A 17,015-nucleotide genomic window follows, 5' to 3' on the forward strand; every position below is an offset into this window, starting at 1 on the left:
ATGAATCCTGTTCTAAAGATGCTAACAACTCTTTAAAAGTACTATTATTGGATATCACAAACCTTTTGTAGAATTAGCCAAGTAACAGTTGCGAACAGTTCCTTAGCCCTATAACCTGGAAAAGGATGTTTTAAAAGTAAATTTGTTTTTTATATTCCATGGGAAGTTGAGCAATTTCAGTATCAGGGAGCAGTACATGTTTCATCTTCAAATTTGTTTTTTTAAGACATCCCAAAATCAATGTTACGACTAGTGAATATGATCATTAATGTAATCATTAATCACTGATTCATAGTGATAATTTGTAAAGAGGATCGTAATTTATAGATAACTTTAAAAATTCAGCTTAAGTAATGGTTTTTATTGAGGGCTCAGTTTTACTCATGGGGGTTCTATGTACTGTGGACTTCACCAGATAAATAAATATTATTCTTTATTTTTAAAGTGTCCTATCTAGGGTTGAGGTCAATACAAACTGTGGGTATCAGGAAATCTGAGAAGTAGGGTTAGATCATAGGGAGCATATAGCGCAGAGCCCAAACCTGGGTGAGGAGGCCAAAGAGGAACCATTAATGGGCCCAGCCCAGGAGATAACAGATCTAGGAACTTAGGGGTCTGCGTGGGAATTGTAGTCACTGGGCAAATCCAGCCTCAAAGCTGGGGAGGACTCAAGAGGGGACAGAATATCGGGGAAGGCAGAAAAATGCTTTTTGTGGATGGGGCGCTGGGCAGGGCTCTATGACCTCACAGCCTCCTTCAAAGGACTCCTAGCCCCGGGGGTCTTGGATTATGATGGTCTGGACCTAGAGTTTGGTGGTTGCATGTAGCCAGGAGCTGATATCTATCTGAATTTAGGAAGCCTTGGAATGTAATTACATCATGGTTAGGGGCCCATGAAAAAGGGGCCTTAAAAATAAGTTTAATTAAAGGCAGGCATTCGACATTCACACTGTGTTAATCTCACCTGTTAACCTTTTTGGTTATTTATTTTGGCAGTCAGAATAATCTTGAGATCAGAGAAAACAACTATAGGGACAATAGGACAAAATATTCAGCAGGTACGTGTCAATGTGCTGCGGTGCAGAGCATGGAACAGAGTCTGAGCTCCAACCCCAGAACCTCAGATTGTTAGCCGTGGAGAGGGGCCGGTCGCTCGACCTCTGTGAGGCTCACATTTTTTCACTCACACCCTAGGGAGTGGGAGAATTCACAGAGCTAATGGAAACGATAATCAACGAGCTGCAAAAGACCCTGAATAACTGAAGCAATTCCGAATAAGAATAAAGCTGCTGGCATCGCACCATTGTCCCCCCTTGGGGGAGGGTTGGCGGAGGTACAGTGAAACCGCTCCTCTTACGCTCTTCAATACATCTATTCTGGGATATTTTGCTCCACCTGGAACCTCTCAGCTATACTCCTGGACTCTGATAAGGTACTTTCATCCATGAGTCGAATGTTAAAAAGGTTTCTGTGTGTCATGAGGGTTAGAGCCTCGTATTCTGCCATCTTGCTGGCATACTATGATTATATTTTAAAGAAAAGAAAAGAAAAATTGCCCAAAGCCAGGCTGAGTTCTGGAAGCTTCCAGAAGGCTCAGCCTAAGTGGATCACATTGAACTTGATAGAAAAGGCCAAGGGGATTTGAACAGTCTAGAGAGGTGAAAGGAAGACGTTTGACAGGGTCAGCAGGTAAACCAGCTACCAAGTGGACTCATGGCCTGATCCATATCGTTCGAGTGGGCTCGTCCTGGGCTGGGGGAGGGAAAGTGTGCTCAGTGCCCCAAGAGGGCACAGGTAGACCCGGCGTGGGGAAGCTGGGGAGGACAGAGTCCAGCTCAGTATGAGGAGACCCTTTCCAGGGAGGTTTTCCAAATACTGGAAGGCTACTCAGAGAAGTCAAGCCAGCCACAGAGCTGATGGTGCACAGGCACAAGAGACCTGCCTCTCCAGGCTCTTTAGGGTACAGAAGTCAACCCCGGGCCTAATCCCCCTGAAATGCCCCTGTGATTCGAATCAGCTAATATCTTCTTGAAAACTTTCATGTCCTTTTTCCTTTTTCAGGTAGGTTCATAAATTCACAAAGTTTTATCCTTTCTATGGCAGCAGATGATATTAGAAAGATAATTAGCTCTAGAGCTAATTTTCATGTCAAAGTGAAATTATAGGTTTCATGGTATAGAACAAAATTTTCTTTCGGTCCCTCCTCATCCTCCACTCCCCCACTCATTCCAGTTCCTTCTTCCTGCATATGTGTACTTTTCCCTCTTCTGTTTGGTCACAAATGTCAGCAGAGAGGGGTGGCCACTCAAGAATCCCTTTCTCTTCCTTGTCAGGCATATTTGCATTTGCAAACAGCTCTAATTGAGTAGAGTTTTCATTGCTCTTTTTCCTGCTCCTGTTTTTAAATGCAAATGTTAATGTTTGGTTAGCATGAGTTCAGAATTAAGCCCCTGCTACCTGTGGCTCCCTCCTTCCCTGGGTTCTAAATAAGCACTGGTAGAGTATTGCAACCTGCTGAGAGCTTGCAAGTCCTGGAAGGCTGGAGTCCGGCTAATTGCCAATCATGCTGAGAGGGCTGTGCAGAGCCTTGTCTCACTTACCAGCTCTCATGGAGTCCTGCTTCCTACCAGCATTGATGGAGAGAAAATTAGTGTGCTGGGAACAGAAAGGGAGGTGGGGAAAATGTTGCTCTTTGAGATCAGGTTCTGGACTCTCGTTTGTCATCACAACTTTGTGGAATTGAGAAGCCCATCGGAGGTCGTCAGCTTTGAGTCTCAAAAGTTGTCCTCTCTTAGTCCATGCTCTTAATGGTTTGTTATTGGACCTTTGCTTGAATGCTCCCACTGGTGGAGGACTCCTTCCTTCACAAGGCAGCCTCTTCCACTGACATCTAACTCTGTTTGTTAGAAAAGATGTGCTGAACATTGAGCCAAAATTAACTTATCTTCAGCCACTGGTTTCAGTATTCACATAGAATATAGTTGATCTCAGTTCCAAATGACAACCTTTCAGATATTTGGAGATGGCTCTTACAGAGCCTCAAATGCCTTTTCCCCAACCAGTTTCTTCATGTCTGTTATATATCTAACCCTTTATCCATCCTGCTCTTCTTCCCCTCGTGGACTTAGGTTATCTGTCTTCTTGAAGAAATTTGTAATAGGGCGTATGGTAATCTAGCTGTGGACTGACCAGCATATGTTAGAATGGGGCTACCCATTTCCCTCTCATTCCTTTGAACTCCTCTCATTTACCAAGGCTGCCCAGGATACTGTAGCCTTGCTAAGCAGTCACAGCCAATTCCAGCTCCAAGCTCTTTCTCACAAAGATGTCTTTTAGCTGAATAAACAGTATGTGATTCAACCCTTAGGTAAAGACCACTGAGCTCCTCCTTTTGTGACAAAGAAAGCGTATTCTTCTAAGGTGTCACACTGAGTTCTAATTCAATGAGAGAATCTTACAGGGCATTATAAATATTATCACAAAAGATATGTTTATAGTGTGTCCAGTTGTCTCTTTCAGACATCAGGGACCTGGATATTCAGACATCTTAGCAAGTTCAGTGTTTCAGGAACGTGGGTACTTCTCTTGCCTTGGACCTCTAGTGCATAATTTTGATAGATGAGAGAAGTCAAATCTGAAATCTGTAGATAATCCCAAGAAGTTATCAATCCTAAAAGAAGGAGAATCTGGAAGTGAGCTACTACTGGGTAGAAACGTGTGGGGAAAGGGTTGCCATAACTTGAGGGTAGAGGTCAATGGCTGTTAAAGGTTGATTTAGACTGTGGCTGGGAAGAGAGAAGTGAAGAATGTTGGCAAGAGAGGGGAGAAGCCATGGCCTATAGCAAAATTTCCTACTTCCTTCTAGGTTCAGTGTCACCCCATCTTTATCACCATATCAACCCACATCACATGAGAAGTGATATCTGTAGGAGAGACCGGAGGAGTAACCTGTCACTGTGACCTTTGCCCTCAATTCAAAGGTGTCTTCCAAGATCTTACCCAATAATATTTTCTTCTTCTGGGCTCTGGAAATATTGCATTATACAAGAGCCTCAGAAAACTCCTCACATGAATCTGGCCCTTCTGACATCCTGGAACCAAGGATACGTCTCTTAGATTCATATATGAGCTCCCTTATGTCTAAAATCAAGAGAAAAGATGAACACTCACACATCAAATAGTGGATAGCTGAATGATTCATGATTTATTTATATGACCAGGCCCAATTTACACACACACACACACACACACACACACACACACACACGCACACAGTTGCAGAATATTCTGAGGTTCCCCCAAGTGGTCTTAGCCATAGGGGAAAAAAAAAATGTAGGAGCTGGTGTGCTGGCAGCATTGTGAATGAAGGGAGTTAAACACTGGATCTTAACACAGGATGCCCGTACAATTTGTACCACTTCCATTTGCATATTCCCTTTTATTGTCACCATCTAAACATTCCTACTGCTAAAATGAAATGCTCCCTCCAGGACATATTCACTCTCTAATAATAAAGGGGTCATTTGATTTTAATCATGTTTTTGGATCCACATTATAGACACCTGACCCTGGTATCCTTGAATGACTCCATTTGAAATTATAAAGTTTGAACTCTGAAAACTGCTATTTCATATAGGCAAGAGCATCTTGTGCCAGGGTGAATAGCAATGTTGTGGATAGGTCAGACATGGATGGAAAAGAAACAAAAATAATGATGCCTGTAAGTGGAGAAGGATAAAGGTAATATTCACAAAAGTCCAAAGTTTCTTTTTTTGTGTGTTTTAACCTGCCTGCAAACTCTTTTGGGGTCTACTACTAAATTGAATCCTTACAACATGTGACATGTGACAACCATTTTACAGCTGAAAAAAACTTTTTTTGGAGGACATAAAATGACTCATTCAATTAGCAATGGATGAAATTGGACATGCACCCAGGACTCCTCACCAGTTTCAAACTCTTTTTTTCTACTTTCCCTCAAGCTGAAGGCCTAGAAGGACAACTTGGTTCGACAGATCTATGGATGAAAGTTGGAAGCTCTAGGTTAGATGGGAGAGGAATCTTGGCTCAAATCCCAGAGTAAAGCTGCCCTCAAGGGTTGAGTCTTGGATGGTCTTATTGATGCAACCAGAATTTCATGAGTGCTTAGTGAGTGCAAGTCACTGAAGAAATAGAGATAGATCAGACACAGCCCTTGTCTTCAGGAAAGCCACAATCTAGGGAAAGATAACAGATTTACATGAAAAATTTTATCACAATACAAAATGTATATGGGAAGTGCGAAAGAAGTAGTACATGTATATAGACCATGAACCAGAAGTTCTAATACAGGTGAGACCAAAGAGAGCCAGGAAGACCAGGAAGGCTTTCTGAAAGAGGTAGAACAATTGGATATGGGATTTGGGAGAGAGAATTCAAGGGACAGAAGAAGCTATGAGGAAAGATGCCAAGCTAGGCATGCTCATGTGATTATGCTGAGGAAGGAGTCTAATCTCCTTCCATAAGAGGGAGAGCTGGAGAGACAAGCCTCCAGTTCCCCCTTGAATATGTTTAATGTTAAAGTCTTTTAAAAATCGACTTGCCCCTCCGTGTCCTCTACATGCCTGCATAACCAATGAGTAAAGAGTGAAGTGGAAAGAAAAATTCATATCTATTTTTTAATCACCACAAAATAGCCTTCACATCCTGTCAAGAAAAAGAAATAGATTTGGCAGCCTCACCTGCTATTCTATTCTATTCTATTCTATTCTATTCTATTCTATTCTATTCATTCTACTCTATTCTATTTTGATGAACTCTTCCAGAGTCCTCTTCCTAGAAAAGCTACAGACAAACGGCCTTGTCTCAGGATGCTCTGATGTGACAGCCTCTGCAGTGGGCCACTAGGACTGATTTCATCATTTATGTCCAGTGCACTGGCCAACGCACCAAACTGAGCTGTGCACGCAGTGGAAAGTGTTGTTTCTGGACTGGCAGTTTATCATGACTGAAAATGAGAACAATTGAAACTTTAAAATATCAATCAAAGGTATTCCCTAAAGAATAAAACCGAGCCTGATATATCCAGAGCCACAAGCTAATAAGTTCAAGCTAATAAATGAATTTAGTAAAGTTGCAGGATCCAAAATCAACATACAACAACCAGTTTAATATTTATATACTAACAATAAATTATCTACAAAGAAAATTAAGGGAAAAACTAATTTACTATAGCAGCAAAGAGAATAAAATACTTAGGAATAAACTTAACTAAGGATGTGAAAAGCTTATACAGTGAAAACTATAAAACATTAATGAAAGAAATTAAAGAAGACACAAAAGAATGGAAAGATATCCAGTATTCATGGTTTGAATGACTTAATATAGTTAAAATGTTAATACTACCAAAGTGATTTACAAATTTAATGTGATTCCTACCAAAATTTCAATGACAGTTTTTTCAGAAATAAAAAAAAACAATACTAAAATTCATATGGAACCACAAAAGACCCCAAATAGCCAAAGCCATCCTATAAAAGAAGAACAAAACTAAAGGCATGACACTTCCTTTTTTCAAAATATATTACAAAGCTACAATAATTAAAACAGTAAGGTACTGGCATAAAACCAGATGTATAGATCAATGAAATAGAATAGAGAACCCAGAAACAAATCCATGTATATATAGTAAACTCACCTTTGACAAGGGTTCTCAGAAAAGAATTCTGTGAAAAGAATGGTTTTTTCAATAGATAGCGTTAGCAAAACTGGATATCTGCATGCAAAGAATGAAATTCTTACACCATATACAAAATCAACTCAAAATGGATTAACAATTTAAATATACAACTTGAATCTATAAAACTCCTAAAAGAAAATATAGGGGAAAAACTTCATGATAATGATTTAGACAATGATTTCTTGAATGTGTCACCAAAAGCACAAGCAACAAAAACAAAAATAAACTAGTGGGATTCTGTCAAACTAAAAAGTTGCTACACAACAAAGACAACAGTCAACAGAGTGAAAAGATAACGTATGGAATGGGAGAAAATATTTTCAAAACACAGATCTAATAAGGGGTTAATATCTAGAATAAAAAAGGAACTCTTACAACTCAGCCAAAAAAGAAAAATGGATTAATAAATGGGTAGAGGGCTTGAATTAATATTTCTCTAAAGAAGACATATGAATGGCCAACAGGTATATAAAAAGATGATCAACATCACCAGTCATCAGGGAAATGCATATCAAAACCCCACAATAAGATATCACCTCACACCTGTTAGAATGGCTATTATTTAAAAGAAAAAAGAAAAAAAGAAAAAAAACAGGGAGCAAGTGCTGGTAAGGATGTGGAGAAATTGGAACCTCTGGTACATTTGGTGGGAGTGTAAAATGGTGCAGCTGCTATGAAAAATAACACAAAGTTTCTTCAAAAAACTAAAAATATAACTGTCATATGAGCTAGGAATCTCTCTTCTGGATATGTAACAAAAATACTTGAAATCAGGATCTTGAAGGCATATTATCGTACCCATGTTCATTGCAACATAGTTCACAACAATCTAGATATGGAAACGACCTAAATGTCCATCACTAATGGATAAAGAAAATGTGGTAGAGAGATGCTTCTAGACTTAAGATGGGGTTATGTCCCAATAAACCTTTTGTAAATTGAAAATATTCATTAAATATGCCTAATCTACTGAATATCATAGCTTAGCCTCTCCCATCTTAAACATGCCCAGAGCAGTTACATTAGCCTTCAGTTGGACAAAATCATCTAACAAAGAGCCTATTTTATAATAAAGTGTTGAATATCTCATGTACTTTATATGTATTGCTTTCTCACCAATTGAAAAATCATAAACCAAACTATCATAAGTTGGGGACTGCTTGTATACATGCAAGAAAATACTATTCAGCCTTAAAAAAGAAAATCTTGCCATTTCCCTCAACATGGATGGGCCTGGAGAACATTGTGCTAAATAAAATTAGCCAGTAACTGAAAGACAAATACTACATGATTCCACTTACATGAGGTATCTAAAGAAGTCAAACTCATAGAAACAGAGAGAAAAATGGTGGTTGCCAGTGGCTAAAGGGGAGAGAGAAGTAGAAGCTTGTTGTTCAGTGGGTATAAAGTTTCAGATATACAAGATGAATGAGTGCTAGAGCTCTGTTGTATGACATTGTGTCTATATTTAACAATACTCCAATGTGCCCATACAAATTTGTTAAGAGGATAGATCTTGTGTTAAGTGTTCTTACAACAACAACAACAATAATAATGACAATAATAATAATGATAATACCACAAACATGCAGCCTCCATTGTCTCTCTGGACCTCGGTTTTCCCATCTGTAAAATGACCAGGCTGTACCTGGTGATTGGTAACTCCAAATGTTAACCTAAAAATGCTCATTCCAGTTGGCTCCTTGGTGTTTTGAAAGAACAGTAGCTCCAAAGCAATATAATGGTCAATTCTTAAGTGAAACTTCTGAAGATCTCAATATGAATTAAAAGGAACAAAATTTTATCACTTTGCTTTTAATGTTATTCAGCCCCATTCCCCTCAATTAAAATAATGTTGTTAGAAGCAGAAAGAAGCCACCCATAATCTCATTGTCTATAAGCAACTTCTGTTAACATTTTGACATGTGTCCATTGAAGACTCATTTCATGTTGTTTTTTGTTTGTTTGTGGGTTTTGGATTTTTTTTTCATAGTTAAGTTCATACCATGTGTATACAATTTGGAAACCTATTTTTAGGCCCCCAAACATAATGCATGAGGCATTATGCTAGGCATTAAAGAAACAAGATGCACAAGGTACAGTCCTAGCCCTAAAGAATCTCATAGCCTAGATGGGAAATAGATAAATAATCAAACAAAATTGAGTGTAGTAAGTTCTTTGGGAGGGGAAGCTGCACAGCGGAAGCAGAAAGGCTTCTCAGTGGTTACAAAGTCTTAAGCTGAAACAAGTTATGACTTAGTACCTGGCTACTCAGTTAAGCACTACATTTCATAGCTACTCTTGAAGCCAAGTGAGGGCAAGTAACTAAATTATGACCAATAGGATGTGGTTGGATGTAATATATTAGCTCTTCTGGCTTCTTCCCTGGTCTCTTTAGCCCTTCATGTTCAGTGGGAAGAAAAGCGATGGTGGGAGCAGAAACAATCACCTTAGATCACCTTACATGAAAGTTGTGTAGTGAGGATATTGGAGGAACAAGGTAGAAGGAATCAGGTTCCTCTATCAGTCCTGTACTGCTTGTACTTGGATTGCTATGAGAGAAAGGAAGAAAAAAAAAATTCCACCTTGTTTTACAGCCACTTCGATATTTGTGTTTTTGTTATAGCAGTTGGAACCTCAATTCTACTAATACAGATGGCAGTAGATGGGGTCTCAAGAAGTAGGCAGAGAAGGAAAGGTCAGACACGAAGGAACTTGTGAGATGTTCTCAGGTGTTTGAACCTTACTTTGAAGGCATTAGTGAACCATCGAAGAGTCGTAGACAGGAGAGTGATATGACATGGTTTGCACTTTGGGAAAATTAGTCGTGCTGCTGCGTAAAGAATAAATTAAAGCAGGCAAGAATGGAAGCAAGGAGATCTATAGAAGGCTGTTGCCGTCATCTAGGCAAATGAAGTCAGTAGAGTAACCCAGGTATTTGATGGTTACTGAAGGTACCTAGGAAGAACTGACATGTTTAGGATCACTGAATGTGGCAGTAAGAAAGAGGAAATCAAACATCCATGGTTCTTGCTTCAATTATCTAATAGGAGTCACAAGAGGAAGATCATAATTTGGAGATGGGTTGACCTCAGGGATAAGTTCAGCTTCTGAAATGTTGAGTTTGAATGCCTGTGGGACCTTCAGATGGAGGTGTCCAGTAGAAGGTTGGCTTTATAGACCTAGAATTCTTTTGAGATATGTGGGCCAGAGTTAAAGTTTTGGGAATCATCAGGATGGAAATGATAACCAAAGTTGTAAAAGCAAATGAAACCACCAGAAAATAAGGGGCCTGTGGGCAGAGCCAATATCTAAGGGGAGGACAAAGAAGAACTTGCATAAGAACCTACACGAGGAACCCACAGAGAGTCAGAGAAGTGTGTTTCCCCAAGACCAAGAGCAGGTGGTGGTGTAGATGACAGAGGCCAGACATGCGAAATGTTGCAGAGAGGCCAATTAAACTAGGAACATGAAGCATGGTGTTCTGTGAGCTCAGCATTTACTCGATACATGTTGGAGTGAATTGCTAATTGGTAAACCACTAAATTGCTGCTGTTGTTTTTAACTTAATTATTTGCCCTGTTTGGGTTTTCATTAGAAACAGCGCATCTAAATTGTGTTTAGTGAGGCAAAGTGGTAAACCCTGCTTATTTTTAACTTGTGTTTCTTGGGTTAAATAATGGACTTAATTAATAAATTTATATATATATATACTTGAGTGATTATAAAGATATCCTTTATCCACTAAGGAAAATTTGAAAAATATAGATAATAAAAAAAAAGAAAAGAAAAATCACACCAGGCGAGGCAGATAGGCTATTGGCTATTTATTTCCTTTGGTCATGGCCATGGTACATAGGAGCCACTCCCAGAGAACAGGACTTGGAAGAGGGTGACTCAGGTGTGGAAGCCACATGACAGCTTAGAACAACTGCTGTTTTCCTTCTGCGGGTCAGGAGTGCTTCTGAGAATCTGATAAAAGCTTTGAACATTCTCTCCCACGAAAATATCTGAAGCCTTCGTGCATACAATTTTGTGTTCAGTTTTGGGACCCCGTGATGCCTGAGGACTTCCTAGCTCAGCAGGAATTGTTTCTACTCAGAGCCACGCCCCTCTTCTCCCTAGCTCATAAATGTCCCTGACAGAAATTATACTCAAGGACCTCAAGTTGTCTGGGCCTGGGCCTTTCCCTCCATTTGTAGAGCAGCCACGGAGACTCTGGACTCACTTAGGTCCCTGACTTTCACCTACAGTCAACCACCACTGGCCTCGCTCATGGTACTCTCTTCCAGGCCTAAGGGACGGCTCAAGGGGGTTGACTTCATCAGTTGCCTGTGACTCTCAGCAGCTTCTTAGAAGGGAGAAAGCACTGGGCCTGGGGGAGAAGATCTGGGTTTAAATTTCATTTCTGCTTCTCATTCACCGCGTGACCTAGAGTAAGTCACTCCACAATTCTGAGTCTCTGTTACTTTCTTTGTCAAAATAGCGATAATAATTCTTTCTTCGTCTGTATCACAGAGTATAAATCCAATGAGTTAAAAGATGTAGGGGGTGCTTCGTAAAGTGAAAAATGCTACACTGATATGAGGGATTACTAATAATCAGTAAAGCAACCAATATTCATTGAGAATTAACTATGGGTTACCCGTTGCATTAAGTACTTTGTCTTCATCTCATTTCATTCCCACAACTGTGAGGTCATTACTTGTTGTTTTACCTTATGAAAAAAGTGAGTCTCGGAGTGGTTAAGTAACTAGACCAAGGCTGCAAGGCTAGTAAGTGATGGAGCTGAAATTCACAAAGAATAAAGAAATTGCTGCAGCAGAGTGGTCTAGTTTTATGGGACATACAGATACAGGGTGCAGAGAGAAAGCTCATTCTTGTCGAATGCCTATTAAGCTATCAGGTACTTTATCCAGTTACCTCAGAAGAATGCTGAGAAGTAGGTTGCATGTGTTACACCCACAGAGGACTTGAAACAATGGTGACTGGCACACAATATACTTTCAGTAAATATTAGCATATTAGCTATCAGAATCATTATCGTAATATCCACGATATGAACCAAGGATCAGAGAGTTTAAGTGATCTGGCCAAAAATATATAGTCAGTAAACTGCAGAGCTGAGTTTGGTATTTGAGTGTTTCGGGAAAGTTCAGGTATTTTCTACTGCCATACACTACCTCCTGTACAAGGAAGGCTGGTATGTTTCTTTCCAGATCCCACACCTTTCCATAATACCCCACAGCCCTGCAGTTCCAAAATTCGTGGCCCACCAGACCTCTGGCTTTTAGTACTGCCTGCTACTCCTTTGGAATCGCTATGCTGAATTGCCAGATTTGAGAATTGGTACCATCCTGATTAGACATTTATTGGCCAGATCCTTGTCTGTCAATGTGCCAGCTGATAGGCTGACAGGCACAGGCCTCCAGCCCTGGGGACTGTCTGGTTTGAGCACTGAGCCATCCTGTTAGCGGCTGGCTGGCCCCACAGCCAAGCCCGGAAGGCTGGAGGGGAGGGTTGGGGGGATCGCCAGATGACAGATAGGAGACAGTGAGTCTGCATGGGGAGTAGAGAGGCTTTCTCTAGAGCTCTGGTTTTATTTATGCATCATTTATACCCCAACAACTTCCCAAAATAATTTGACGTAGCTAATGGATTAGGTTTATCTAGTGCTTCGGTTTACAAAGCCCAGCTATTTAATGCTAGGGTTTGAATCATAGAACCATCTCTGGAGGTGGGCATGTAACTTTCCATTTTCCAGATGAAGAACACTGAGATAGAATATGTGCTGCTGAAGTGAGCACAGAACACTGAGATAGACGTAGGGAAAAATAATCTACCCAAAACTCCACAAGCACATCATAGGGCCGAGACTCAAATCCAGGGCTTCAAATTCTAAAGTTGTTGTATTTCCACCAAATATGCTGCTTCCTAATGAAGTATACATTTCAGGTAGGAGAGGAGCCAGGGTGAGGTGAGGGTGCTTACGACAAGGGGAAATAGCTGTGCCAAGCCTGGGGCCAGAGTAGGGGTGGGGCAGCTGGGCTAAGGAATGTCTGCCTGGGATGCTGGGCCCTCATGGACTACCCGTGGGCATCTGCAGACCTTTCCTTGGGAAAAAAACAAAAACAAACAAGCAAAAAAACCCTTGTCAGTTGGCCTGGGAAATCTGGCCTGTCTAGGAAACATCTTCCCCAAGGCCTAGTTGAGCAGGGAGCCATCCAGGAATCCCTGGGGCTACTCACCAGAGTCCTCTCTAGCTCAGCCCGAAGTTCTAGCTCAGCATGGACTTTGAGGTAACTTGCACTCTGCTCCTGCCTGGGCTTGTTTGTGACCAAGACATTTTACCTAAACTGCAGTTGGGAGGGAGCCTTAGATATCACTAGTTCTAATCCTCAGTCTTTGACCAATAGGGAAACTGAGGCTTAGAGAGATGACAGCACATGTTTCCTACACCGTTCTTCCTGTAAGGTATTATGTTCATGAGCGGTATTGCCAAGGCTCTGAGGCCATGTTCCTAAGCCCTTGGCCTTGGCCTTGTCATTTACTCACATTCTCGTAGAGTTCTAATGGTCTGACTGCATCCCCAGCTCCAGCCAGACCCTTGACTTGCCTTGACTCGGGCAAGTGTGACAAAGCTGGCAGCTCTTCTGGTAGACCCAGTCTGCTGAAGTCTCATCAGGGCAAGGGCTCATCCCAACCATTGCCAAAATCCCAGCCCAAAACAGCCAGATGTCTTTGACCTATCCCATTACCAGAGCCAGGGAATGAGATCAGCTTTGGTGAATGCAGAATACAGGGATGGGAAATCCCTTCTTCCAATCCCTTCAGCTCTCTTAGTATTTGAGGAAGGCACATGGTTGTTACTGTAAGCAATAGTCTAAGATTCCTACAGCAATGTATCACAGTCCTTTCAAAGAGTCCGTGTGGCCTGCCAGATATTTGTCTCTTTGCTTTCAAATACATCCAGTTATCCTTCAGCTCCAGCTCAAGTCAAATGCACTTTGGTCCTCTTATCTTAAACATAAGGGTCTGCAAGAAAGAATTAGGAATCACACAATGCACAAAGGTGTCACAAGCTTATTTACACCAGTACCCGAAAACTAGAAGAATATGGGCTAAAATGATATATTGGAAATGTATCTTGCAAAACATTCTATAAAATGGATCACTATGATTACTTCCTCTTAATATATGAAATTGCTCCCAAGTAGTAAAAAAGTGCTGGGAAAAGGAAAACTGATTATATTGTTAAGGAATTTTTTTTTTAATGCCTCCTTCTTTAAACACATAATTAGCGGTTTAGTTTGCCTAATCAGAAATAAATAAAAAAACAAACAAACAAACAAATAAATAAATAAATCAGTCATCTAAAATTATTTAAAGTCTACAAATAGTTATTGATTGTGCTGGATTATGTACTCAAACTGTGCTGAATTCTGGGGATTCAGAGTGAACAAAATGACCCACTGTCCATCTCTCCGGAGCTCAGTTTCATGGGCTGAATGCTGCGTGGATGCATAATCTCAGCCCAGCCCCATGAGGGTGGCAATAGTAATAAGCATACTTTCTGTCAGGACTCAGGGAAGTCTTTCTCTAGAAGCTGATGGCTGAGCTAGGGCTTGAAGACCGAAGGGTTGTCAAGGTTGGTGTAGGGAGATGGTGGAGCAAAGGCATTATCAGTCCAGAGTTTTCACAGAGGCACAAGAGCAAGAAACAATCTGGTTTATTTAAGACTAAGAATGAGCAATGAAAGATCCGTGACTGAGATGAATTGGGTAGGTAGGCAGGGCCCGGATGATGATATGACATGTATGACATCTGGATATTTTAACTCCAATTCTGAAAATACCAGTAGAATTTTACCTTTTAAGTTGTGAGCTCTCAAATTGTGGAACTAGCATTTATTTTTATACGTTGTATTATTATTATTACTGTTATTATTATAGATATTAGGATCTTAAAATGACAAGGCAAGGTTTGGGATTTGTTTTTAAATTTACAGATAGTAAAATTCTTCATGCTTTCATGGTGTATAGTTTTCTGGGTTTTGAAATACACAGAGTCATGTATTCACTACCACAAGCATGACACAAAAAGTTTTATCTTCCAAAAATATTCACTCCCCTTTGTAGTCAGTCCTTACTCCCACCCTCAACCCTGGGTTCTCTAGCTCTACCCTTTTACCTTTTCCAGAATGGCATATGCGTAAATGGAATCAGACAGTGTGTAGACAGGCAAGTTGTTAACGTAGAAAAGAGATGATCCCATTCGTACCTCTTCAAGTTCAGAGGTTGGAATGCTCTCATAAAGTGGGAAGGAAAAGAAAATTAGTGAACGGTGAAGAGTTGATGAATATTGAAAGTAGGACTTTGCAGTTATCTCCCAAATTATTAATAAATAATTTGAGCAAGAAAAGGCCTAAATCTGGACCCTTTTACAGACCTTTGGGTGCCTCCGTCCAGGTTGCCATATATGTCCACTGTGCTTTACGAACATATTTGTTAAATCTGCAGTCGTGTCCCCTCTAAACCACCTGTCTATTCTTCTCTACACTGTTCCATGAATATATTGCAGAGATTTGGGCAGATGTCCTCCCGGGCAAAAGTTCATTGGCACCCATTAAGGAAATTCCTTGATCTGTACTTTTACCAAAAGGAGAATTAAGATGGTTTGGTTGGACACACTAGGGCATCTGTGCTAACTCTTTGTTGTCATAGCTTCCTGGGCTATGATCAGAGAAAGGAAGTTCCAAGTTCTGGCTCTAGGCACTGTAATAAGGTTCCACAAGTAGCAAAGGCTAGAGGCTGATGTAGAACGAATGTGGAATCTGTGACTCAAAGAGGCCAACTAGTCACATGATTGAGGAACAAAACCTGGTGTCAGCCTTCAGCAATACAGAGGGTGACAACGAGGATGGGGAAGATACGTTTTATCCAAGGGCCAAGGTCTTAGGGAAGGAGGAAAAGGGATTTATTTGGTGAAGCCCTCTTGGATATTTTTCTTAAATTCATTACTTTTTATGTTGTGGAAGATTTATTAACATATTTTATGATAAAAAAAATCAATTCTGGGTGATTTTTGTGTTTTTTTAAACATATTAGATTTTTGTTTAAAAAAATATATTAGACATAATATAGTCTCATTGTAAATCCCTTATATCAGAGGGATGAAAGGCAACATATGAAAGCTTCTCATTCTCCTCTTCCTATTAGCATTTTCCCAGCAATTAATTATTTTGCATAATCTTCTAGAAATTTTTTGTGTATATACAAAAATCTACATTTCCTGTTAGATCAAATGGGATCATATTATATAGTACTGTAACTTACTTTTTACCACTTAAGATATTAATATATCCTGGACACCATTCTGTGTCAGGACATGTGCTTAACCCCCTGTTTTTAAACAGCTGCATGATATTCCATACTATGGATGCGCTGTAATTTATTCTAACCCGTTTCCTACGGAAGGAGATGTAGATGATTTCCATTTCTTTTTATTACAAATAATGCTGCAATGAGCATCCTTGTACGTATGTCTCCATACAGTCTTTCCAGTATGCTGCCAAGTATCAGCATGAAGAAAAACAGTTTATTGAATTTAACTTCTATGTTCAAATGCTCTTGTCTTTTATTTCTGTGATGCCTCTCATAGGATCCAACCACCATTTGAAATTAATCTTTTCATAAATCCAACCTTTCTTTGTGTCTCGTTTTAGCATTTTCTCTCTGTAGAAATACCTCATGAAGCTATGCAGGTTTCCCTTGGAGCCTTCATGTTTTTCTTCATCACTGGTCTAGGTCTTTTTTAAATACAAATATTCACAATCGTCTCATATATTTTTCAATGTATAGAGTCTGAAATAGAGCACTCTGTTTACCCAGTGCTCTACCTGATCCCTCTCTGGCTAGAGGATCCTGAGTGGGCTTTGAACCTGGTTGGGCAGTGGGATTTAGATCTAAGAAGAATAAAAGAGAAATAATTTTTACATTTCTAACAGGAGCATTATGGAGTTTCAACTTCCCATCAGCTGGGGGAGGAGGAGAGTGAGGCTGGGAAGTCTGCCACAATATTTGGCATGGCTGGGCTTCCAGATTGTATCTATTTTTGTAGCTGCGCAAGTTGGGAGGAGATTAGAAGGATAGTCAAATTTCCTGCTCCAGGTTGTAAATTGATCAAGAGGTAGCAGGAGCACTAGATGAAGAGTCAAAAGACCTGGTTCATAGTACCAGAGTTCCCAGATATTAATAATAGGATCTTCCCTTCTCCAAAATCCCTTTCTCTAAGCTCT

The 17,015-nt window shown here is 40.2% G+C and overlaps 1 long non-coding RNA gene across 2 annotated transcripts in view; it reads left to right on the forward strand.

Annotated features, from left to right (window-relative positions):
• The window catches only part of LOC107500585, a 247,818-nt gene extending 245,375 nt beyond the window's left edge, over positions 1 to 2,443 (forward strand). For both annotated transcript variants that reach the window (XR_004950060.1, XR_001594559.2), the window contains one exon: positions 1,195 to 2,443. This is a non-coding gene — a long non-coding RNA (uncharacterized LOC107500585). The remainder of the gene's footprint in view (positions 1 to 1,194) is intronic.
• Positions 2,444 to 17,015: the final 14,572 nt, after the last annotated feature.

This window comes from Rousettus aegyptiacus, unplaced genomic scaffold, assembly GCF_014176215.1.
Source record: "Rousettus aegyptiacus isolate mRouAeg1 unplaced genomic scaffold, mRouAeg1.p scaffold_m13_p_3, whole genome shotgun sequence".
In the NCBI taxonomy this organism is placed as follows: domain Eukaryota; kingdom Metazoa; phylum Chordata; class Mammalia; order Chiroptera; family Pteropodidae; genus Rousettus; species Rousettus aegyptiacus.